The 25,693-nt window shown below is 48.5% G+C and overlaps 1 pseudogene; it reads right to left on the bottom strand.

Annotated features, from left to right (window-relative positions):
* LOC103712976 lies at positions 1-24,715 on the bottom strand (annotated as a pseudogene).
* Between the last annotated feature and the right edge of the window lie 978 nt (positions 24,716-25,693).

The following is a 25,693-nucleotide window of genomic DNA, read 5'->3' as shown; positions in this document are numbered from 1 at the left end:
TTCGGCATAACCTAGAATTAGTATTTATTTTCTTAGTATAAATATTGGAAGCATTTTTTTAGGTTTCCTTCTTTGATTTAATATTTGGAGAATTGTTGACGTTAGAATCTTGTGGACAAAATTCTTGAAGTTTCTTATTTGTTTTGGACTTGTTAATTATTAAATAGGAATTTAGTTGCTTTGATTTTGTTCCATTGTCTTCTTTATTCTATTATGATATCATGACGGATGACGTTCTTTTCTATTCAGTTATATGACTATTAGTATTAGTTAGTGATCCCGGCTCAGTGAGTCCTTTCTTCCATAATCGATAGATCATTTGAAGACATCAAACGATGAATGACTGAAGATCTATCCTAAACCTCCCTAACTTTATGAAGGTATTTGTAGTATTATGTGTTGCCTCTTACTCTAGGAATTGGAGAAGTCCTTAACACAACAAGACATCCTGTCAAATATTTTATTGAGAAACTAATGACCAAATATTACCTCTCTACCTACGTTGTTGAGTTCTACATTGTGGTCTAGTCACTGAAACATGGGAGGCACTACCATATCAGCATATCCACAAGGAGTTGGTTCTTTACCTCAATTATGAAGCCCTTCATACTTGAACTCCCAATGCGAGCTGAACTCTAGATATGTAACATGGAGTAACTTTCTGCAAGAGCATATATTTAATATGATCCACAAGGTAGAGAATGCCCTTAGCAAATGAGCGCGTCTACTAGTGTAAATGACAGTTGAAGTCATAGGGTTCAAGCAGGTGAAAACTATTATGCAGGAGATCCACACTTTTGCAAGATTTACTAAGGTACTAAAGGAAAGAGAAGGCTAACATTATCCAAGGTTGTTCCCCTTGGCAAGATTCTTCCCCTTACCTGATCACTAGTTGTTAGTTGAGAAAAGCCTTTATACTACATGGCTAGCGATCCATTTACAGATAAAGGGGATCTGATTCTGCGCATGCCCCTTGCTTCTCGACAATTCCAACTTATCTTAAACTCATATACATATGCTAGCCAAGGCCTGAATGGCCAATAAGATTCTAGAGCTCGAGCCATTTATTAGTACCAGGTTCCGAATAAAATGGCTAAGGGCACTGGAATCTCTTTGATCGTGTCAGTCTTGGCTATCATCTATAAGAGTACAAGAGAAACTGCAATTGTCGGGAAGTTAGGGACATGCACAAGTTCCACTTCATTAGGTAGATGGATGGATGGCCATGTTGCACAAAGGCATGCACCAACCAATAATAAGTGATCGGTGAAGGAAAATGATTGTCCTGGACAATTGACATCGCAGGAGCTCAATGCTTCAAATCCGATGCTCCGATACCAAGATAATGTTCCTTGGAAATAGAACAACTCATTTTTGCTTGACAAGCCTTTCGAAAGGCACATAATCGAGTCTTACGATTTGATCCTGATCCTCCTATGGATGTGAAGTTTTCCTTAACCAACTATGATAAAAATACAGCGGAGCTTCTTTAACATTTTGATATGATCACCTCCAAAATTATGTTGAGAGGCCTACTATCCTCGTAAAGGTGATATGCAACTCAACCTTTATTAAACAACTCAAAGATCATGCCCCAACCCTTCGCCACTAATGACACTCCAGAAAAGCCTAGTAATATGCCATCACATACGGAACAAGTAACTTGGACTTTGAGACAGGTGTTTCTGAAGGCATGTTTGAGTCTTGTAACCTAGATCTTACTTGTAACCCTATAATGGACAGGAAGCTTCCTCTAACAGGTATGGGATACGTGAAGTGGAATTTCTTAACTCAATTCATGTGTTTGGTTCCAATTCTGAAGCAGAAAGAAAATTGTACTTTGTTGGAGTTCTATATGGCTCAGCCTTGATGAAACAGATAACATTTATCCTCTCAATAACATGCATTTTTGTGGGAGCCCGGACTATATAGATACATGTTGATTGGATGCATATTCAGTTTTTTTAGTAACCTTTAAGAGTTTGACCTAATGAAAATGTTAAATCAGAGCATCACCAATGATACTATAAAATTAATGAGTTCTAATTTCATGAATCTCTATATTGAAAGAGTATTATTATGATACACTCAAAGATTTTCAACTTTTGAAATTTCAAGTTCTTTAGCACCAATTCTGATGCTTTAAAACTGATTAAGTTCTACTTTCATGAAAATCTACATTAAAAGGTCACCATTATGAAACTTGAATTAACAGAAGATGTAATTGTGATACTCTCAAAATAATAATATACTCGAAAAAATTAATTCAAGAGTTTCAATCATGATGCTTATCAAACTAATAACAGTTCAGCTTTGAGAAACTTTAAACTGAGTAGCATTAATGATAACACTCGTGGATTTAAAGAGCTTCATTACATAAAACTCAAAATATTATCAGCCATGATACTCATCAATTCAGTCCAGTTTCTAAATTATATGAAACCCTAACCAAGCTAGTGACATTTCAATCTCTAAGAAAAGGTCACCTTAAAACTAATGTCAAATTTAATTTTCACACGTAGAAGTCATAAGGAATCAAACATAGGAAAAGCCACCAGCCTGTTCAATGATGAAGCCCAACACCCCTGTGAATATCACCAGCTTAACAAGCCGACAAATCGCCCAACCCTTTCTGATGCATGTGGTCCAAGGATAGCTTGGCTACGGAAAAAACAAAAAATCATGACAAACTAAGATGAAGACATGAGATCATGGTCGGTGGAATCGTTCCGAACCGGGCGGTTCTGCCCATTTCGAATCGTACTGGTGGCTCACCGGTACGGTTCAAACTGTAAAAACGACTCACTACTAGAGCTGGAGAAGGAGAAGAGAAAGAAAGAGGGAGTGGAGGAGGGAGGGAGGAGGGAGGGAGAAGGAGAGGCGGTGGAGAACCGGTACGATGCCAGATACCGGTTCCTCCGACCTTGCATGAGATTATTCACAATTAAAAAAAATGAAAAATATATACTTCAGCTAAAGAACGATCAATAAAAAAAATAATGAGTTGTTAAAAACTTTCTTTTGCAAACATATGATAGATAAGTAGCCTCCATAAGTAAACTACAAGTCCAACTCGATAATACTTGATAACATAGTGTGGAAGCCACTATAAAATAACCAAACTTTTTGAAGCTAACACCTTGAGACTTGTAAAGGTTTAGATAAGCGGTCCCTAGCTTAAAAAGAAAAATCTAAAAGAAGAAATATGAACAAGTTTTGCTTGATCTACAAAACAAAAACAAAGGACGTTATTGATATAAAAGATGCTATAAACGCATACACGATGCAATAAATAACAGAATAGGATGAAAGGACATCATACCCAACAATTAGAAGGTAAACTAGCAAGTTGAGATATCTTTGAAAAGAATGATGTTATATATGTATATTATGAGCCTGAATTTAAGCACATCTATCATGAAAATATATTATCAAAGAGAACCACTAATATGTTGAAATTTTATTGGCTCTTATATGAGAAATAATACTCTAGTTTTCTTTAACAGATGTTACACAAAAAACAAATAAAATACAAGCTTTGCATATTATCATAATATAAAGAAGAATGTATAAGAAAAGCTTCTTTACAAGCTGCAAAGAGAGAGAAATATGTTAAAATAACCTTACAAAATTCTCTACCTCTTTTTATCCCATTGCTTCTGGTATTTGAGTTAGCCGATGCCACATTTGCTTGCTATGTAAGTTTAACTTATCCTCTCGTAAACGAATGGACCTTCCCTTCAAAGACCACCAATAATGGCTTTAACACAACTACTTCTTGTCCCTTCAAAAGGAGGGGAAAAACTACCTGTTCCAGCTTTACCCAACCAATATGTGCAAACATCTTAATCTTCTAAAATTTAATAAGGTAAAATCTGATTTGTGGCACAGCTGGTCCACTCTCGCAAGACATTAAATGCTCATTTCTCTTCTTCAAATATATATCCACTAACATTTACATGATAAGCCGCTGCAAATCTTTGAATATGTTCCTCATCATTCTGCAGCTAGACACTTGTATCATCCGTTATCTTCCCCAACAAAAGTATGAGTCACTACCAATACAAAGTCATTCTGCTTCATTTAATCATTCATCTAACCAAACACAACAATTTTCATGATGGCATATAAAACAATGTTGTGCATGCACATTTACCCAATAATTACAAATTTAGTTAACGAGAAAGCATGAAAAAAGTCAATTCACCTTATCAATAGAGTTGGACGACGACCTTAAATCATGATTCGCATATGCATATGAAACAAGCTTTAGGCAAACAGAACTCACAAAGAGAATCTAATTCAGGCCAGATAAAACTGTAGGATTACACCTGCAACATTGTCATATTTCTCATAAATTACTACTATGAGATGGACTTTAATTTCAACAGGAGTTCAGATGTTCGATGCATGTGTGGTGGAAAGGTGTGATAAATCACTAGAAATGTTCGAACACTCTAACTTCATTTAATACTTAAAAACACGGTACACCGTTCCATACCAATGCGCACCATGCATACTGTACCATAGTTGTACCAAACTAATATGCAATAGGGAGGGGTGTGTCGAGTATCGGTATGCCCTACTAACCCCGTACCGAGCCTACCGACACTATACCAAGATGGTACCGGTACGAAAATTTGTACTGAGATTGCAAACCTTGCTTGAAATTAGGGCTAGAAATGGGTTGGGTTGGGCACGGCCACACTCCTATCCGAGCCTGGCCCAAATTTTTTTCGAGCTTCGGGGCCAGGCTTAGGCTCGAAAATTTTTGGAAAACCTAGGCCCGACCCGAACCCGATTGGGCCTACCCGAATTTGTGGAGTGGACTATGGTTCATTGAATCACAAACGGCTTTCTCATTGATAGTTCAGAATTCTAATCATTTTAAGATTCTTGAGTCGCATCTAACTATTATGACTTTCAGAAGATTCTATAGAAGCTTAAAAACACCAATATTCAATAGTTGTGATCTCAAAGATTCAAGGAAGGATGATGAAGGGTTTAAGACTTTGTTCGGGCTTGAAATCGGGCTCTATTTCGGATCTCGTTTAGGCTCAGGCCGGGCCTGGACCGGGCCAATGATATACCCAAGCTCAGCCTGAAAAATAAATAGGCACTATATTTAAGCCCAAACCTAGCCTGAAACCCGAAGTCGGCCTAGCTCGTAGCCCAACCCGAAGTCGGCCTAGCTCGAGCCCATTTTCAGCCCTACTTGAAATAGTTTAAGAAATGCCATGAATCACTTTGACCCCAAGGTGTCAACACTTTAGCCAAAGCAAGCATGACATACACATGAATGTAGCACGGCAGCTTGTAGTGCCAGCGTGTCACATCCAACTACCCAGGTGTCATAAGTTTCAAAGCTCCAATATTCATAAAAACTTAACTTTGAAGATAACACTTAGGCCTTTTAAAGTGCAACACAGAAGCTCTAGTCAAGGTAATACAAATGGATAATCATTTTATGAGGTAAAATCATTAATTATATCAAAAAACAAGCCAACTATGGATTATTCAATTTTTAAAAAAATGACTACCCATCTGCACTTAAATTGGGTGGATTACTAATATATCTCAAACTACTTTTGAAATCACATGAAAATGTTGTGGTCACCAAAATGAAATGTTACCTTAGAAGCATGAAAAATGGATACATGATTGTAGCTGTTGTGAGTAATAGATGAAGTGAGACAACCACCTGCAAAACATGTAAGTTGAACAGTGTTTTAAACTTAGCAGAAGTTAGAAGGGTTTAAGAAATATATAAAAGAAGATTAGATCAAATGCTGTGAATAATAAAGCAAAGTTCATAGGCCAAAAGTACTCATTCTACCAACTAGATTTAGTCACTAAAATGATATACCAATCACCAAAAAAAAAAGGAAAGAAAGAAAAACATGGTACAGTAATACTGCAATCAAAATTCACTAATAAGCAGACTAACAGACTTTTTCTTGACAAAGCTCATAGTGGTGGCAAAACGAACAACATATGAAATAATCAAAATATTGCATGTGCCAGGACCCATAGTGCAGTAATCTGTTAGATCGTGCATGTGAAATGAAGAATCATGAAGGAAGAACCAATATAACATCCAACAAAGTGAAAATGGCATGTATTGCAGGGTAAAGAAAAAATAAAAGAAACAAAATGCACAACTGTAAAAGCATATATGATACAATAATCATTTTTACTGCAGATTTACACACTGAACTTTAAGCTGTATACTCCTTGCAGCAATTCTTAATTTATCAGCAAGTAGGAACTGTTGAGCAAGTAGTTCATCATGAACTAGTATAGATTCTACAATTGACATTTGAAGTAATGAACATGGGGCATGCTCTTTATAAAATGATATGGATTGACCTTGGTTTAAGTATATTTGATAGGGGAAGACAATCCTGAATTAACTGAATGAGAGAAAGTATTCATAAAGCAGGCTCTGAGTAGATAGAGTCATTTTTAGCTTCATTAAGTTAATGTATACACTTTTTAATCATAACTTTAAAGGTGTAGAACATGCACTCATCGCAGATACATATAAAAGAAGGCAATAACTGTTTTAATATTTGGATACAACAGTTTGATGCAATATAACAATAATTAAATGGGCAACTGGCCAAAATAGATTATCTACCTACTGGCCTGATAATTCCTGATTAGAAAGGATAAGTTGAATTTGACATGGGACATTTAATAGCTAATGGCTGAAGACTAGTTACAGGTTCAGAAATTAACTTTCTATATGCCAACTTTTCAACCATGTAAGCACCAAGAGGGAAAACAGGTAGAGTGAGGCTGTCATTTACAAATATTAGAGGAATGCCAAGTCAGAAAACAAGATGAAGAATTTAGTAACATTCTCAAGAAAAACAAGAACAATAACTCCAGAACCTACATATAAGGAGTGGCCAATCTCTCAGAAATCTTGAACTGAGAAAAAAAAAATCCACTTCCTATTAGTAAACCATACTGCAAGAAAAGGAGAAAAGATCAACACTACTCTGACAAAGCAGATACAAACATGAGGCAGACAAGAGGATACTTTTTTTGGCCGGAATAAGGTATGGAAATTCAGCAAACCTGCATCAAGTTCTCAATAATAAGCCTGCCGTTCTGCAATCAGAACTGCTACAGAAAGGTTGAAGAGACCTGCATGGCTCTGCCATAGATGGCATCAAATCTTAGCACAAGATCAGGATTAGATGGGAAGCAAATCATACAAATAGCAATATGTTTCACAAGCGTAGTTAAACAACGGTCAATAATGAGAGCCATGCACCATAATTTAGTCAAAAATTAATTAGACTCGTGACTTTACAAAAGAACCACCATAATTCCATATCATCCACTTGGTGATGCATCCAGTGCTTGCCTATCAAGAAAAGCCCTGGGCTGTGCTTCCTGGCCTGGCTAACATGAGCATGGATCAATAAAGAATAAAAAGAAACAGCCATCTGGTAAATTTCTTGATATCCATTATGAACTATTAGCTCATTCGGACCTTCATAAATGATTATCGACTTCATAATGTGCCTCTACTTCTACATACTTTAAGATTCAAGTGCTTCACACTCTTCTCATCCACGGCAATCATGATATCTAACTTTAGGAACAGAATAAGCTTGTACAAACCGAAGGCAGATGCAGAGTCACCAAAACATAATTGGCAATCACCCAGAGACATGTCTTACATAGCCAGCATCCTAAAAATGTTTTCAGTTATCTGCCAAGTAGCTCCTCAAATATCTCATTTTTACAAAATTCTGCTAGAACACATTATACTACCTTATGGAACCCTTCCACAAACTTGTTCATTTGATTATTGTGCTTATGTTTGATAATGTAAAAATATACAGCATCTCCTATCCCTATCTGCACACAGGAGCATGGCTGGCATCAAGCAGCACCTGATAGTGTTGCATTGTTTAATGACAAAGGCATAGAATCAGAGTCATATGGCCTTCATAATTCATAAAATCAAGAAGAATAGGGAGATCATGGAGAATATAAAGAAGCACAGTAAGCACGTGCACAAGAAAGAGGCGGGGAGAGGGGGGAGGGGGGGGGGGGGGAGGGAGGGAGAGGGAATGAGAGAGAGAGAGAGAGAGGGCAGTAGGTAAAACAAACAACAGCTGCCTAAAGCCATTATATGCTAAAACATCAGTACATCACATCAAGTAGAAAACCTGTAGCTTAGGCTATAAAAGCTTCATGCCCTTAACCTCATTTAGAAATACAGAAATATGAATCCTGCTTCACCAATCTTTAAAGTCCTACAAATATAACAATCTAGAATGTTTGTAAGGGGTTTCCACAACTTGACTTTTGAACCTTTAGATTTTCATTTAAATGAGAACCATGGACACAGCACATCAGAATCTTTAGTTAAGTTAGGCATAATCATTGACATGCTTTAAGTGTTTAACCAGTAATCAGGTTCGACCATGAATTTTTTTATCCAGAAAAACTTAGTATCTCATTTTACATTTTGCAAGCCATTAAAGTTCAACAAAAAGAGAAAACATCAAATTAGAGCCTGCTGCTTAATCAAGGAGACAAAAGGTGATAAAGGGCCTAAAAAGAAAGGGAAGTGTTGCTGGAAATTGGACCCGGGGGCGGCCGTCGGCTGAGAAGGAGGAGCTCCGGCTTGAGATGGCGGACGGCGGTCCGTCGGCGGTTGGCGTCCTCCGGAGAACCCACAAAAAGCCGGTGGCTGGGGTTTCCGGCGCCGGCCCTCCGATGCCTAAGTCAGAGGGGGCAAATGTAGAGGAGGAGAGGAAATATGTCTCAGGAGTTTTTAGGGTCCAACCCCCTCTAAGGAGGAGGGGTTTTCCTTTTATAGAGGGATACAGGTGTACCTGTGATGTAACGGGGCGAACGGGTTACCGTCATGATTGAGCATGTCGTCTGAATTAATGCATGATCGTGTGAATTATTGCATTGCCGTAGGAGATCAGGCCGGAGCCAGTGAGTCGTCGTGGCTGATCGGACGTAGCCGAGTAAGTCAGCTGTTTGCCGTGAAGGACTTGAGATCCGTAGATAACATGCGCATTAATTGTTGAGTGAGCCGGAGATCTGCGGAGGCCATGCGCATTAATTGTTGAGTGAGCCGGAGATCTGCGGAGGCCATACGCATTAATTGTTGACAGCGGTAGCAGGGCATGGTCCCCGGTCGAGCTGCAGAAGGATGTGACCGCAACAGATAGGTAGCAAAGTCGGACTTCTGAGGTCGGGTTGCCCAGGTCGGGGGTCTCGGAATCGGGTGTCTGGCCGGGGGCCGGGTCGAGAGCCCTGAGGTCGGGCTTTCAGTTAGGCAACTTGAAGTCGGACGCCTCCAGATCCGACGCCCTTGGGTCAGACGCTTTCAGATCGGGCGCCCTCAGTTTTGGCGCCTCTGGAGCCGGGCGTCTTCAGGTCGAGCGCCTCTGGAGCCGGGCATCTTCAGGTCGGGCGCCTCCAGGTCGAGCGCCTTCAGTCACGTGCTGGAGATCTGCTCACGTGCTTCAGGGCGATTTATTTTCCCCCAACACTACCCCCGACTTCCGAGTTCGAGCCGTTCACGAGCTCGGGCTCGGAAAGTAGTTGCCTTTATTGCATTAGTGGGGGCTAGGGAGCCTTAAATTATTCCGGCGTTCCGCGCACTTTGGGGCATCTTTAATGAGAGGAGATGGGGCGACGCCCTTTCGTCCTTCGAGACCGCCTCGCGTGGTGGGCTCATAATGGGGCTCCGGGATCCGATGGGACGCTGCCTTGATTCTGTATTCGAAGCGTCGATCCAGATTAAATATGTCGCTTCGGTTTTTGGGGCCGACACGTGGCACGATCTGGACGGAAGGCGGGATCCAGTCCCGCCGATCTGGGCCGTCGGGAGGGTTTATATAAACCCCTTAGCTTAGCCCTAGAAAGGTCTCGTTTAGCCGTCACTGTTTTTTCCCTCCCTTTCGTTTCCTTCTTTCTTCGACTGTCGCGACCGAGTCTCCCCGGCGGTGTGTTGAGGCGATTTCCGGCGGTTCCACAGTAGGTTATTTTCCCACATTAGCTCGAAGGATCTTTTCTTCTTCTTTTTATTTCCTTTTATTTCTTGTTTTCTCCTTCGTTCTCCTTTTGTTCCTTGTCTTCTCCGTCGTTTTTTTCCTTTTCTGGGATGGGTCGTGGTCCCGGTGAGGTTGGGTCTACCTTAACCGAGGAGGAACTAGAGTTGGTTCGTTCCCATTTTTTCTTTCGGCCCGGGTTTCGTCTCGAGCTCGCGGGGTCGGAGGACCGGGTAACGAGACCTCCTCCAGGTCGGATCGAAGTGTACGTCGAGACACTCTGGGCCGGTTTGCGGTTCCCTCTTCACGAGTTTGTGAACGAGTTGTTGGTGGAGTATCAACTCGTCCCAGCACAACTCGCTCCGAACTCGTGGAGGACCATCATCGGGTTCGTATCCCTCTGCCCTGCGCACGGGATACCGACCCTGATAGGCGTTTTCCGCCGGTGCTTCTTATTGAAGTCGAACCCGGCGGACGGGAAGTGGCTTTACTTCGCCTTTCGGGGCGGTATGTCACTCTTCCGAGGTGCCCCTTCCTCTATTCATGAGTGGAAGGGGAGGTTTTTCTTCCTTTCCTCCGAGCTTTCGTGGGGATTTGATCCGAGATGGGGGCATCCCCGGCTCAAGGCCCTCAACCGGCTCACCGAGCTCTCGGCGGACGAGCAGAGGGCATTTGATGCCCTGCGCGGCCTCGGGGGCGATATCCTTCTGACCGGCTTCTGAGCGAGGAGGCTTTGGTGAACGTCGGCTTGAGCTCGGCGCGCCCCGAGGGTAAGAGCAGTCGCACTGCTCCTTCTTTATTCTGCTATTTTTTGTCTTATTTGTTTCTTTCCTTCTTTTCTTAGCACTGATCTACCATTTAGAATCTTTCTTCTTTTTCAGACGTTCCCAACATGGTGACGAGCAACACCGCGCTCTTCTCCCGACTCAAGAGGAGGGCGGCCGAAGCTGGCAGGGCTCTTCCCGAGCCCAGGAAGAAGACCAAGTCGGCCTCAACTTCCGCCCCTGCCGAGGCGAGGGGCTCTGGGGCCGGACCCTCCAGGTCCGTCCGGGTTGAAGCCCCGGTTACCGAGCAGGCGAGCTCGGGTTCCCGGGGGGTGACGGGCTCGGCGACCCTTGCTTGCCCCGCCCCCATTTCTCAGCGGCCAGGTCGGCCAGTTGTTCGCATGCGACGCTCGGGCCCCCAGCCGAGCGGGGGCCCTAGAGTTTCGAGCTCGGATAAGCCGAGTTCGTCGGGGGCCGGAGACCGCTCCGAGAGGGGATCTAGCGACCCGGAGTCCCCGATCCATGAGGGCAGTTCGGCCCTCCGCAACAGTGATGTCGCGCACGCGGTATTTCGCCGCGCGTTGCTCCCAGCCGACCGGGCCGAGTTCGAAGGCATCGCGCTCGGGGACATCGTTGACCAGACTTACTGCAATGCTGCTCGGGTAAGTTACCTTTTCATTCTTGCCCTGGTTATTTCCTTCACTTGATATTTCCTTCATTTTTACTTATCGTCGTTTTTCCTGCAGCATCTCCACGAGATCGACACACTGGTATTCATAGCCTCGGGATGCCAGAATGAAGCTCGGTGATTCTAGAGGCAGCTGGAGATGGCCGAGAAGAGGCTCACCGACTTTGAGGCCGCACGGGCGGAGGCCATCGCGTGGATGGAAGCTGCCGAGGCCGAGCGGCGATCAGCGCTCGACCAGCTTGCGGAGGAGAAAGCCGCGCACACTCTGGCGAGGTCGGAATTGCGCGCCTTCGAGGCGCGTCTTGCCGAGGCCCGTGCCAAAGCCGCCGGCCACAAATACGAGGGCGGGGTCCTTCGCCTGAAAATCGAGCAGCTCGAGGCTCGAGAGAAAAGGGCGCTGGAACAGGCCCAAAATGCCGTGGAACTCTTCAAGGAATCGGAGGAGTTCCGGGATATGTTGGAGGAGGATGCCGTGGACGGATTTCTCCGCGGCTTCGAAAATTTTCGGAGGCAGATGCACAGGTACTGCCCCCAGCTCGACCTTGGGGGTATTCGGCCTAGGTCGGGGATCGGCGAAGAGAGCGAGTTCGATCTTCCTGCAACCCTTGAGGCTGAGGAAGAGATCGCCAAGGCCGAGGTCTTCGAGGCCGAGACTGGCGCGGCCGAGCGAACGGCTCAAGAGACTCCCGCTGGGGAAGTTGTTGGGGGCGTTCCCGAGGCCGCTGGCGAAGCTCCATCTGAGGCCGCCGCGGAGGGTTCCGAGCCAACTCCTGCCGAAGACCCCCCAGTGATCGTTGTGGATGATCCCGATGTTAGCGCCGATGAAGGCGCAGCCTCCTAGGACTTAGCCTTTTCTTTTTGTTTTCCCTTTTTGTAAGCGAGTTCGGCCCTTGAATACGGCCGAACCTTAATTTTGTACTCCGCCTTTAGGCCTTTACTAATGAAGAGCTTCTTTCTAAATTTGTGCTTGTCTCTTTTATGCATAGTAGGTAAACTTTTACCTTGGTTGCTTAAGTTGAATTCCTCTCCCACAAATTTCTCTAAGTCTTCAATCTCGGCTAAATCCATAGACTTCGATTCCGGTAGCATTCGCTAGATTGTCAGGCTTAGCTCTGATAGGGATCGCGTTAAGGCTTTGGGTTCAGACTTTAGGAAAATTCGCTAAGTCCTTGAGCTCGAGCTCCGAAGAAGTCCTGTTAATCCTTTAGGCTTAGCTTCCGGGAATTTGGCCAAGTCCTTGGGCTCGGTTTCTAGAACAAGCTTGTCAAAGCTTTAAAGTCGGGCTCCGAAGAGATCCCGCTAGGCATTTAGGTTTATCCTCTGGGAAATTTCGCCAAGTCTTTGGGCTCAGCTTCCAGAATAAGCTTGTCAAAGCTTTAAGTCGGACTCCGAAGAGATCCTAGACCGTGGTCGGGCTATCACTGGAGCTTCCGTGCTTTTTGATCTCGAACTTGGTCGGAGTATCAACAAGTAGAATCAGAACTTACAGTGTCACGCCCCGGATCCGGATCCATGACACGGCCGTGCTATTGCCGACTACCGCCACAATAGCACGAAGCCTCATACATGGATAACAGGGTAGTCAAACCAACCACATCTTTATATATGAAAGCATTCTTAGTACAACATGCTGGTCAGTACCCAAATACAGAGCTTCTATGTAGTTTATGTACACAAAAGTATACTTATTTTACCCCAAAGGAAAGAAGAGCTGATACCAAATTAAAGTGTCTCTGACAGCTATCAGTGGTGAGGATCTGAAAGAAAAATATAAATGAACGGGTATGAGCTACGCGGCTCAGTAAGTAATCCTGCATAATCTTATCGGATCAACTAAAATTCTGAACATGCTTTTCAGGGTTTGAGAAGCTGACATGCATATTATCTAACAATTTATCATGGCAAAATATGTATGCTGGGTAAACAAAGCAGTATTTCGAGTCAAGCAAAAATTTTCATAAAGTATACATATGAAACCGTGCCCCCGATATGCCGTGGTCCATTCTCTCGGATGCTACTGCAAAGTCAGTCTCGGCTACTGGCGGGGCCAGCTCAGTTATTATTCAGCCACTGGCGGGGCAGGCTCAGTCATTCTCGGCCACGAGCAAGGCCAGCTCAGTTGCATTCGATCAGTAGCATCTTTGAGTCCATTTGTAGTGCCCTTCGGCTAAATAGGAAATTTTTGTTGAACTAACTTGCATGCATGATTTAAAATATCAGCTTAATCGTAAAGCATATATGGCCATAAATTCTAAATCAGGCAAGTTACTTATCATAACATATCATTCATGAAGTATGTACTTGAATAACACTTAGGAAAATATTAATAATATGACATGATCCAAAGTAGGATTAGGATAGGATTACTTACAATAAGTTGTTATCAATTTCTTGAGCCCGGATGACGAGTCTTTGTTTCCTAAAATCATATTATAAAACTCACATTATCCTCTATTTGTCATAAATTTTAGTCCAATTGAAGTAAATTTGAGTCTACAGGGCCTAATTGGGCCTCTGATGAAAGGGTCGGGCTTGGTTTGTGGTTAGGTCCACTCTTTCCTAGCCAATTTGGCCTTCTGCCAACTTAATTGGGCCTGGTCTGGGCCTGATTTAGGGCTAATTGGGCCTGCTGGAGTCAACAAGTTATGAACATAGTTCGGACCCAGCTGAACTGGGTTAAATTGGATTCGGGTTTAGCCCAATTTGCTTAATTTGGGTTCATTCAAGCTTGGTCAGGTTCAGACCCAACACAATTTAGGCTTAATTGACCCATTTAATTCGATTGGGCTTGGATCAACCTTTCATTGGACTCACCCAAACCGATTTGAATCATTTGGGCCTAACGGGTTTTGGATCCGGACTCGAATCCGACCCGCTAGGCAGACCCGTCAAGGGTCCTTCTCGGTGGTTCCAGAGGCTTCGGCCTCTTTCGTTCGCCCCTCTCTTCGTCTCCCTCGCTTTCCCTCGAAACCCATCTCCGTCCTCCCTCAACTCCGGTCCCCCTTCCTCCCTCCTCGCCGCCCCCCTCGCAGGCGACCAGGGAGGCGAGGCTCCCCCGATCTACCGGCCGAGGCGGTGTTCTCTCTTCGGGGCGGCGGCAGCGGGAGGCCGGCTCCTTTCCCCTTCTCCGAAGTGATGCCCGAGAAGAGGGGGAAGGCCGGGAGGTGAGATCGAGGCCGGGCCTCCTTCGGGGGTCCTCACCGGCTCCGACCACGGCGAGGTAAGGCCGTGGTCCGAGGTAAGTACTTGTCCCCCCCCTTTTTTGTGTGTGGGAGCCGCGCCACCACCTCTTCGCCGACGGAGAGGCGGGGGCTCGGCTGAGGCTGGCGGCCTTGGGGCCGCGTCTATCGCCGGCATGGCCAGACCCGGCGGCCCCTCAGCCCTAGGGCGGCGGTGGCCGCGAGCTATCACCCGCAGGCCGAGTCCGGTTGGGCTCGGCCCTGGTGGCAGTTGGGCCTGGACTTGGGCCGCCCTCAGGCCGGCCCGCGGCCTGTGGGCCCGACCCGGGGTCCTCTTATTTCTCCCGTGCCAGTCTTCTCTGTGCCGGTCTCCTCTGTGCCGGTCTCCTCCCCTCTGCTTAATGGATGAAACAAAGGGGAGAACACCCCACAGAGGGGTTTCTCTCGCCCCATTTTCCTACCTAAAACCCTACTTACAGGGCCCTTACCTTGATTAGGTTGATTGGAGTTGGGCAGTTCCTCCTTCTCGGCAAGCTCCCTCCTTCCTCTCCTAGGGCTGCAAGGTCCCTTCCGCCTCCAGCTCCAAGGCTTGGCTCTCTGGTGCAGTAGATCCAAAGGGTTAGAGGTTTAGGGAGGGTACATCAAATTAGGGGTTAGCAAATCTTAGGGGTTTTAAATATCGGGCTTATGACTTGACCCCAAAGGAGAGGTGGCGTTCTCTCCTTCCTCACTGCTCCGGAAGCCACCAGCTGCCCCTCCTCCTCAGGCCAGCTCACAGCTCAGTGGCCGAGGGGGAGGAGGTGGCGGGCTCCCGTTTTTGCATGTCTGTGGGGGTCTCTCCGTTGGCCATCTGGTGGTCCTATCCTTTCAGCCCTCAGGGGAAGACAACAGTCTGCCTTTCCTGGGCCAGCGTGGCCCGCTAACCCCTCCCTGGCCCAATACCCTTCAACTGGGCCCTACAGTATTGGGCCCAGACTGTATTGGGCCCGGACATTACATACAGTGAGTGACTTGGCACTTCTGGGCTCGACCATAGTATCATCGGGCGGAGCTCGAAGTCGTCGTTACAGGCCGTCTCGGCTTGAGCCGACGTTCGGACTTGGCAAAGCCTTCGTCCGGGGGGAGCCCGGGCTAAGATTGAGCTGGAGATTGGCGGAGAGGAGCTTCACGCACTCAGTCAGGAGACTACACGCGAGGTGGAGAGGACCTCGGCTCGTGATCGATTCAGGAGGGCATCCTGGCCTTAGTCATGGTTTTGTCGACCGTCCTGTAATATGAGCAAGTAAGCACAATGGTGTAGGTGCTGGGTAGGATGTACCTCTCGCACCATCGGAGCCGGATATCTATTGTTAAGGTAAGCGACTTCGCCTCGAAGTTGGCTTTCAGCGGTGCTCTTTGGCCTGTAGTCCGCTTTGGGTGCGCCTGCACACGCCTCGGGGGTCCGCGTAGGTACTACCCCGTTGTTGAAGGCCTCGGGGGTCCGCGAAGGTACTACCCCATTGTTGAAGATCTCGGGGATCCGCGAAGGTACTACCCCGTTGTTGAAGGCCTCGGGGGTCCACGAAGGTACTACCCCGTTGTTGAAGACCTCGGAGGTCCGCAAAGGTACTACCCCGTTGTTGAAAGCCTCGAGGGTCCGCGAAGGTACTACCCCGTTGTTGAAGGCCTCGGAGGTCCGCGATGGTACTACCCCGTTGTTGAAGGCCTCGGGGGTCCGCGAAGGTACTACCCCGTTGTTGTCTTCCCGACCTGGTGACGCTTCCCGAGGTCGAGGGAGCTTAGGCTCGCTGTCGACTCAGCGGGGCATCCCGACCTTAGTCGAGGGATCGAACACGAGGTCGAAGGAGCTTGGGCTCGCTGTCGACCTGGTGACGCTTCCCGAGGTCGAGGGAGCTTGGGCTCGCTGTCGACTCAGCGGGGCATCCCGACCTTAGTCGAGGGATCGAACACGAGGTCGAGGGAGCTTGGGCTCGCTGTCGACCTGGTGACGCTTCCCGAGGTCGAGGGAGCTTGAGCTCGTTGTCGACTCAGCGGGGCATCCCGACCTTAGTCGAGGGATCGAACACAAGGTCGAGAGAGCTTGGGCTCGCTGTCGACCTGGTGACGCTTTCCGAGGTCGAGGGAGCTTGGGCTCACTGTCGACTCAACGGGGCATCCCGATCTTGGTCGGGATTTTTGAGGGAGATCGAGACCGAGCTCGACATCGACGTGGCGAAGTATTCCAGGCTTGGCTGGGGCATCCAAACTTGGTCGGGCATCCGAGCTTGGTCGGGTTTTCTGAAAATCACGAGCGTCCCAATATCAGGAAGAGTATGGAATAATTAAGGGAGAGCTATAAGCGAATTATCATAAGTAGGGGGGCGAGAGTTGTATTCCCAATCATTGAAGACCCCTGGGGGCTTTATTAGTAGTACATCTGAAGATTGTCGGAATTCCAGCTTTGTGGAATGAGAGTCCCTTCGAGGGATTCCAACTTGTATGCTCCCGGCCGCTGGACTCGTGCAATCTGGTATGGTCCTTCCTAGTTCGGGGCAAGCTTCCCCTGCTCGGTGGGCTGAGAAGCTTCTGCTCTCCTGAGGACGAGATCTCCTACCTTGAAGAGCTTGGCTTTTACTCTAGAGTTGTAGTACTGTGCCGTTTTTCGTTGATATCTCACCATGTGAACTCGGGCTGCCTCCCTTGTCTCCTCGATGAGGTCCAGGTTGCCCCTGAGTTGGGAGGAGTTGGAGGCTGCGTCGTAATGTTCCACTCTTGGTGAAGGGAGTACAACTTCCAGAGGGATGACAGTCTCCGTTCCATATGCCAGGTTAAAGGGGGTCTCGCCGGTAGGAAGTCGGAATGTGGTTCTGTAGGCCCAAAGGACATTGTAGAGGTCTTCGACCCATTGCCCTTTAGATCGGTCAAGCCTGGCCTTGAGCCACTGGAGGATGGTACGATTCGCCACATCAGTTTCTCCATTTGTTTGTGGATGGGCGACCGAGGTGAAGCGGTGATCGATGCCAAGTTCGGAGCAGAATTCTCTGAAACGGACGTTGTCGAACTGACGGCCGTTGTCAGATATAAGGATGCGGGGGAATCTAAATCTGCAGATTATTGACTTCCAAACAAAGTCCCGCATCTTCTGCTCAGTGATCCGGGCCACTGGTTCGGCTTCGACCCATTTGGTGAAGTAGTCGATGGAGACGACCAGAACTTTTCTCTGCCCGGTTGCCAAGGGGAATGGCCCCAGGATGTCGATCCCCCACTGGGCGAATGGCCAGAGGGCACTGATCGAGGTCAGTGGAGTCGAGGGTCAGCGCTGGATGTTGGCGTTCCGCTGGCATCGATCGCACCTTCGAACGAAGTCCGTTGCATCCTTTTGAAGTATGGGCCAATAGTATCCTTGGCGCAAGATTTTGTGGGCCAGTGCCCGGCCTCCCAGATGATTTCCGCATATCCCTTCATGAACCTCTCGCATGGCGTAGTCCGCCTCTGACAGGCGGAAGCATCTGAGGAGAGGAGAGGTGAAGGATTTCCGGTAGAGCTTGCCTTCATATAATATATATCGGGAGGCTAGGCGCCTGATTCGGCGAGCCTCGAGCTCATCATTGGGAAGGGCTTCATTTTGTAGATAACTGATGAGCTCGTCCATCCAGCTCGGCTCGGTTTCGATGCAGAGGGTCGGCTCAGGCTCCTCCGTGCTGGGCGTTTGGAGATATTCGAGCATTGTTGCCTTGGGAAACTCGCTCATGCGGGAGGTCACCAGCTTCGACAGTAGGTCTGCCCTTAGGTTCTCTGTTCTGGGGATGTGCTGGATATTGAAGGAGCCCAGGGTGGATGTGAGGTCTTGCACCTTTTGGAGATATCTCTGCATCGATGGCTCTCTTGCTTCAAAATCCCCCAGGATCTGGCTCACGACCAGTTGGGAGTCACTGAAGACCTTCAGGTCCTCGGCTTTCAGCTTCTTTGCCAATTTGAGCCCGACGATAAGCGTCTCGTACTCTACCTCGTTGTTCGAGGCTGGGAACTCGAGGCGTAGGGCTTGCTCCACAACTACACCATCTGGGCTTATAAGGATAAGGCCTACTCCGCTACCCCCCGAGGTCGAGGAGCCGTCCACATATAGGATCCATGGCTGCCTCGGGGTCTCCTCCATTGGCATGAGTGAGAGCTCGGGATCGTCCGGCAAAGTGCACTCCACGATGAAGTCGGCGAGCGCTTGGGCTTTGATCGCCGGTCTCGGACGGTATTCGGGGTCGAACTCCCCGAGCTCGACTGCCCACTTGGCAATCCTCCCGGCGCGATCCGAGTGTTGCAGAATCTGCTTCATAGGCTGGTCGGTCAGTATGGCCACAGTGTGGGCCTGGAAGTAGGGCCGGAGCCTCCGGGCCGGGATGACCAGAGCAAAGATTGTCTTGATCTCTTCTCGGACCAGGACCGAGCTTACCGCAACCGGAGAGACGGCCAGGTACAAATAGAGAAGCTCACCCTGCTGGGGTTTGGTGAGTAGTGGCGGAGAAGCAAGAAGGCACCTAAGCTCTTCAAAAGCTTGCTGGCATTCCTTCGACCATAAGAAGTCTTTCGGTCGCTTGAGGATTTTGAAGAATGGGAGGCACCGCTCGGCCGACTTGGAGACAAATCTTCCCAGAACTGCAACCCGCCTGGTGAGCCGCTGTACCTCCTTGACCGTCTTTGGCGGTACCATCTCCTACACTGCTCGAATCTTCTCAAGGTTTGCTTTGATTCCCCGTTGGGTTACCACGAACCCAAGAAACTTGCCCGAGGTGACTCCGAAAGCGCACTTAGCAGGGTTGAGCTTCATCCGATATTTTCTAAGTGTGGAGAATGTCCCGTTGAGGTCGGCCACATGGTCCTCCGCTGTTCGGCTCTTTACCAGCATGTCGTCCACATAGACCTCCATGTTTCGGCCTATTTGGTTTTTGAAAATTTGGCTGACCAGCCTTTGGTATGTTGCTCCGGCATTCTTCAACCCGAACGGCATCACTTTATAACAATAGAGGCCCTTGTCGGTGATGAAGACCGTCTTTTCCTCGTCTTCTGGCGCCATTCGGATTTGATTATATCCCGAGAAGGCATCCATGAAGGTCAGCAACTGGTGTCCCAAGGTGGAGTCGACGAGCTGGTCGATGCTGGGAAGTGGAAAGCTGTCCTTTGGGCAGGCTTTATTCAAGTCGGTGTAGTCCACGCACATGCGCCACTTCCCGTTGGATTTCTTCACGAGGACCACGTTGGCGAGCCAGTCTGGATAGGAGACCTCTTGGATGAAGCCAGCCTCGAGAAGTTTGTCCACTTCCTCGGCCGCTGCTCGTTGTCGTTCCAGGGCGGAGCCCCGTTTCTTCTCCCACACGGGTCTGCAGGTCGACTTCACCTGAAGTCGGTGAACCATGACCTCGGGGTCAATTTCCGGCATGTCGGCGGGCGACCAGGCGAAGACATCCATATTGGACCGAAGGAACTCGATCAGGCGGTCCCTTTCGAGGGAGCTCAGGCCGGAGCTGACCTGCACGATTAGCTCTGGACAATTTTCTTGTAAAGAAATCTGGGTAAGAAGCTCACCAGGCTCTACCCGTTCCTTCCAGGGGTTGTCCCACACCTCCAAGGTTTCGATGGGCAGCGCCTGATCTGATGCTTGGGTTGGCGCCTCGGCTGTTTGTTCCTCTTGGCTTGGTGCTTTAGCCGGTTGCTTTGTTTTGTGGCTTGCCATATAGCACCGCTTAGCTATTGACTGGTCCCCACGAACTTCGCCTACTCCTTGGTCGGTGGGGAACCGCATGAGCAGATGATAAGTCGAAACCACAGCTCGGAGAGCATTAAGCCCTGGTCATCCAAAAATGGCGTTGTAGGCCGAAGGCAGACGGACCACAAAGAAGTCCGTCCTCACCGTACTTTCTCGGGGGGCGAGCCCGACTGTGACAAGAAAACTGACCTCGCCCTCAACCGGGACCGAATCTTCGATAAATCCGACCAGTGGAGCGTTCATTCTCCGAAGTTGGCTTTCCGTCAACCCCATTTTTTGGTAGGCATGGTAGTACAAAATATTTGCCGAGCTTCCATTATCAACTAAGACACGCTTTACATCAAACTTATTTACAATCATGGAGATGACCACAACGTCATCATGAGGAGTCTCAACTCCTTCCATGTCCTTGTCCGAGAATGAGATGGCTTCGGAGGTGCGCGGGCGCTTCGGAGGGGTCCCTCTCCCGGTTGGATCTTCAGCTGAGCTCCCTCCTCCGATAGTGTTGATGGTGCTGGCGATAGGCCTGTTGTCATTTGGATTTTCAGGTGGTGCAGCATTTTCTACTGGCCTCCTTTCCTCATGCCGGTTCCGCACAAACCGGTTGAGTACTCCGCAGCGGATGAGCGCCTCGATCTCGTCCCGGAGCTGGAAGCAATCCTCCGTGTCATGGCCGTGGTCCCGGTGGAAGCGGCAATACTTCCTGGGATTGCGCCGAGCTCCTGGATCCCGCATCGAGGGTGGAGGTCGGAAGTAGTCTCGACCCTCAATCTCCATTAGGATTTGCGCCCAGGGAGCATTGAGGGGAGTATAATCCTCGTACTTCCCCGAGGGCATTCTCGGCCGAGGCGGAGATCTCGGTCGAGGCGGAGATCTCGGTCGAGGCGGAGATCTTGGTCGAGGCTGTCCCCGCTGTCGAGGTGGGCTCCTCAGCCGAGGCAGGTTCTTATCTCGGCGGGGGGGATCGGCTTCTCAAGCGGCCACGCTCTTCACGGCGCTTCTGCTTCTTTGAGGCCTGCTCGGTCGCACCCCGCCTGGAGGCGATAGCCTCCTCGGCCTTCGCATACTTCCGAGCTCGGGCCAGCATTTCGGTGAAGTCGGTGGAGAAGCTCTTCTCAATGGAGAAGAGGAATCTATAGGAGCGAGCTCCAGTCTTTAATGCTGACATGGCTATCGACTGGTCGAGCTCGCGGACCTCCTAGGTTGCAGCAGTAAAGCGGTCGAGGTATTCTCTGAGGGATTCTCCCTCCTTTTGCTTGACGTCCAGGAGGGAATCCGACGTTCGCCGCTGGCGCCGGCTGGCAGCAAAGTTGGTGGCGAACTGCTTGCCGAGCTGCTCAAAAGAGAATACCGTGCTCGGCTTCAGTCCAGAGAACCAAAGCCGAGCCGTTCCCCAAAGAGTCGCTAGGAAGGCCTTGCAGAGCACAGCCTCCGAGGACCCTTGCAACGCCATGAGGGCTCGGTAACTTTCCAAATGATTGAGGAGGTCGGTAGTTCCGTTGTAGGGCTCCACTTGGGCATTTTGAACCTCGGTGGGACCGGCTCATCCTCGATCTGGTGTGAAAAGGAGTACTTGGTGGTAGACTCAAAGTCGCCCTCGCGCCTTGCCTTCCTGCTATGGAGCGCTTCGATCTGGCGCTCAAGCTTCTCGACTTTCCTGTCGAGCTCCCCAGCCTGGGGGATTGCTACAGTAGTCTGCTTCGGCTCATGTCGGTCCGGAGCTGACTCAGCTTTCGAGAGCTGTGGCCCTCTGTCTATGCTCCTCCCTGGCAATTCTCTCCGGGGAGACGCCCGGGCTGAGCCTTGGCGACAGCATCGTTCTTCATTATTGGCCCTCGAGGAGCCGTGGAGGTTTTGGCCTTAGGGCACCAGTCCGTTTGGAGGATGCACTGGCTGGACCTGGGCCTGCAGAGGCGGCACAGGTGGGGCTTCCTCACGTTGCAGGCCTTGAACGGCTGCGACTAAGGCTTGAACCTGCTGCACCAGGATGTTGAACTGCTCCGACTGGACTTGGGGAACTGGATCAGCCGGAGATGGCGAATTCTGGACAGAATGTCCAAGACTTGGTGGGAGATGCCAGGAGGCATTGGAGGCTCCTTTGCTTCTCAACTTCATAGCCACAACTCGGTCCCTTCCTCTAGCGCCAACTGTTGCTGGAAATTGGACCCGGGGGCGGCCGTCGGCTGAGAAGGAGGAGCTCCGGCTTGAGATGGCGGACGGCGGTCCGTCGGCGGTCGGCGTCCTCAGGAGGATCTGCAAAAAGCCGATGGCCGGGGTTTCCGGCGCCGGCCCTCCGATGCCTAAGTCAGAGGGGGCAAATGTAGGGGAGGAGAGGAAATATGTCTCAGAAATTTTTAGGGTCCAACCCCCTCTAAGGAGGAGGGGTTTTTCTTTCATAGAGGGATACAGGTATACCTGTGATGTAACGGGGCGAACGGGTTACCGTCATAATTGAGCATGTCGTCTGAATTAATGCACGATCGTGTGAATTATTACATTGCCGTAGGAGATCAGGCCGGAGCCGGTGAGTCATCGTGGCTGATCGGACGTAGCCGAATAAGTCAGCTGTTTGCCGTGAAGGACTTGAGATCCGTAGATAGCATGCGCATTAATTGTTGAGTGAGCCGGAGATCTGCGGAGGCCATGCGCATTAATTGTTGAGTGAGCCGGAGATCTGCGGAGGCCATGCGCATTAATTGTTGACAACGGTAGCAGGGCATGGTCCCCGGTCGAGCTGTAGAAGGATGTGACCGCAACAGATGGGTAGCAAGGTCGGACTTCTGAGGTCGAGGGTGCTGAGGTCGGGTGCCCAGGTCGGGGGTCTCGGAATCGGGTGTCTGGCCAGGGGCCGGGTCGAGAGCCCTGAGGTCGGACTTTCAGTTGGGCAACTTGAAGTCGGACGCCTCCAGGTCAGACGCCCTTGGGTCAGACGCTTTCAGATCGGGCGCCCTCAGGTTGAGCGCCTCTGGAGCCGGGCGTCTTCAGGTCGGGCGCCTCCAGGTCGGGCGCCTCCAAGTTGGGCGCCTTCAGTCACGTGCTGGTGATCTGCTCACGTGCTTCAGGGCGATTTATTTTCCCCCAACAAGAAGAATGCAATGCAATGATGGCAATCCCCATAAGCAGTACAACCCTCCAAATGCAAGCCATGACACAGGTTATTGATTCAGCATGCTGTACCTACAACGTAGTGGTGCCTGTGCTGTCTAATTGGAAATGAAAAGCAGCTTACCAAACCAGATGGTGATGAAGTTTAAATTCTCAAAAATTGGTGCGTTGTAGGTGGGTCTACCCCTCCCTTTTTTTCTCAAAAAAGAAAAAAAAAATCTCGAAGATTGGTGCTTGCTCTCCCTCTGGATCATATATACCTACCAAACCAATCAGTCACTGCACTTCAATTTCTTCAGTCCGTCTCTCAACAACAATTTTTTCCTTCTAATCTGAGACCACAATAACCCCTAATATCAAGTAGAAAGGATTTCTTGAGGCCACAAGATTTCTACACATGTCTATCCAAGTGGCCCTCTATTCCGTACCACACAAACCATCATTCATGGGTCCTACTAATGTTTCAACTCAGTGCATCATACTTCTAGATTGCATATAACATCTGTTTATTACTATTTCAATGCCCCCCCCCCCCCCCCCCCCCCCCCGGCGCGGACAGAAAAAAGAAAAAAAAATAAAACACCACTCTTACGATGTTTAATACTGTAACATGTTAAGTTTTACAAGCTTTGAAATAAACAATCCCAATTCAATGACACCCAAATGCAGTAAAGAACAGCTTACGAAAACGTATGAACAGAACTTTTTTCACAAAAAAAAGATACGAACACAAGTGCGGCAAAATCAAGAACCAAGTAAGAGCATTCATCAGAGAACGCAAACCTGTTGAAAGATCGCATCCGAGATCAACGGGCTCTCCACCACTCTCACATGCACCTGCGCGGAAGACCGGTCCACAAACCCCACCGGAACTTCACCGCTCCCGACCTTGTATCCCGAACTCGCCTTCCTCTCCTCACCAAAATCGCTCCCCTCGCTGATCCGACCCTTTAGATCTCCATTGCCGACTGCTCCTTCCCTAGAATCGACATCTAATGCCGCGGTCGAGTTCTCAGTGATAGAAGAGCCCGTTCTTGAAGACGAGTTCGGCACCGCCTGAGAGGCGGCGGAGGAGGAGGATAAGGAGGCCGACGTCCGGCGCAGCTCCGACGCCTTCGACAGTTCTTGATCGGAGTTTCTGGATTCTTGGAGACCGCCATCGGACGATGGCCTGGAGTGGCAGTATGAGGCTTGCTACGGGCGGGGCGGTTCGGCCCCCCTTTTGTACGAGATGGAATTCTCCAGGGTAGTTCTATATACACCCCCCCTATTGCTCAGGACACCCCCAAAAACCAAAAAGAAAATACCCAAACTAACCTTTAGTGTAATTACCATATTGCCCTTGAGATTTTCTCATACACCCCCCCTTCCTCCTCCTCCGTTTCGTTTTGAAAAGAAAAAAAAAACCCCCCCTCAAACCCCCCTTAAACCCCTCGATCCATTTACATCGTTTAGGCGATCTTTGAAGGAGATTTAAGCCCCATTCGAAGCATGGACAAGCAACTAGTGATTTGGGACGAAGAATCGGCCGCAAAGGTACGTGTTCCACCTTGTTTCGAAATTTTTTTTTTTCACGGTTCGTGCTCCGTTCGGCACTGGATCGCCGAACAAAAGGCTTCTGTTCGGCTGACCAGTGCCGAACAGAAGGCTTCTGTTCGGCACCGTGCAGCCGAACAGAAGCCTTCTGTTCGGCTGCACGGTGCCGAACAGAAGCCTTCTGTTCGGCTGCACGGTGCCGAACAGAAGGGTTCTGTCCGGCTCTGTGCAGCCGAACAGAAGCCTTCTGTTCGGCACTGTGCAGCCGAACAGAAGGCTTCTGGTGCCAAATCGCGTGCCGTGCTGAATTTTGTGCCGAACAGATCCTCTGATTCATTAATTCTTGGTGATAAATTATTTTATATGTAGGGCTATGCTACAACCGAATCGAGTATAATTGGATCAGAATTTGTACTGGATTACACAAGCGAATTTACAACTTACGAGGTATTATAATGTATTGTGCAATTTTGTATTAGTTTAGCGAGCTATTTTACAACTGTGTACTTACATAAATTGTTTAATGTATAGATCTTCAAGAGTAGAGAGGACTTGTGTAATTGGTGTCGTGAAGCTGGGAGGCGAAATGGTTTTGTTGTTGTAATCAAATCATCTGATGCAGGTACCATTTCTAAGAAACCCAGAAT

This window comes from Phoenix dactylifera, chromosome 4 (genome assembly GCF_009389715.1).
Source record: "Phoenix dactylifera cultivar Barhee BC4 chromosome 4, palm_55x_up_171113_PBpolish2nd_filt_p, whole genome shotgun sequence".
Lineage (NCBI taxonomy): Eukaryota > Viridiplantae > Streptophyta > Magnoliopsida > Arecales > Arecaceae > Phoenix > Phoenix dactylifera.
Note: the sequence above shows the minus strand (reverse complement) of the source record. Positions and strands in the feature narration are given on the sequence as shown.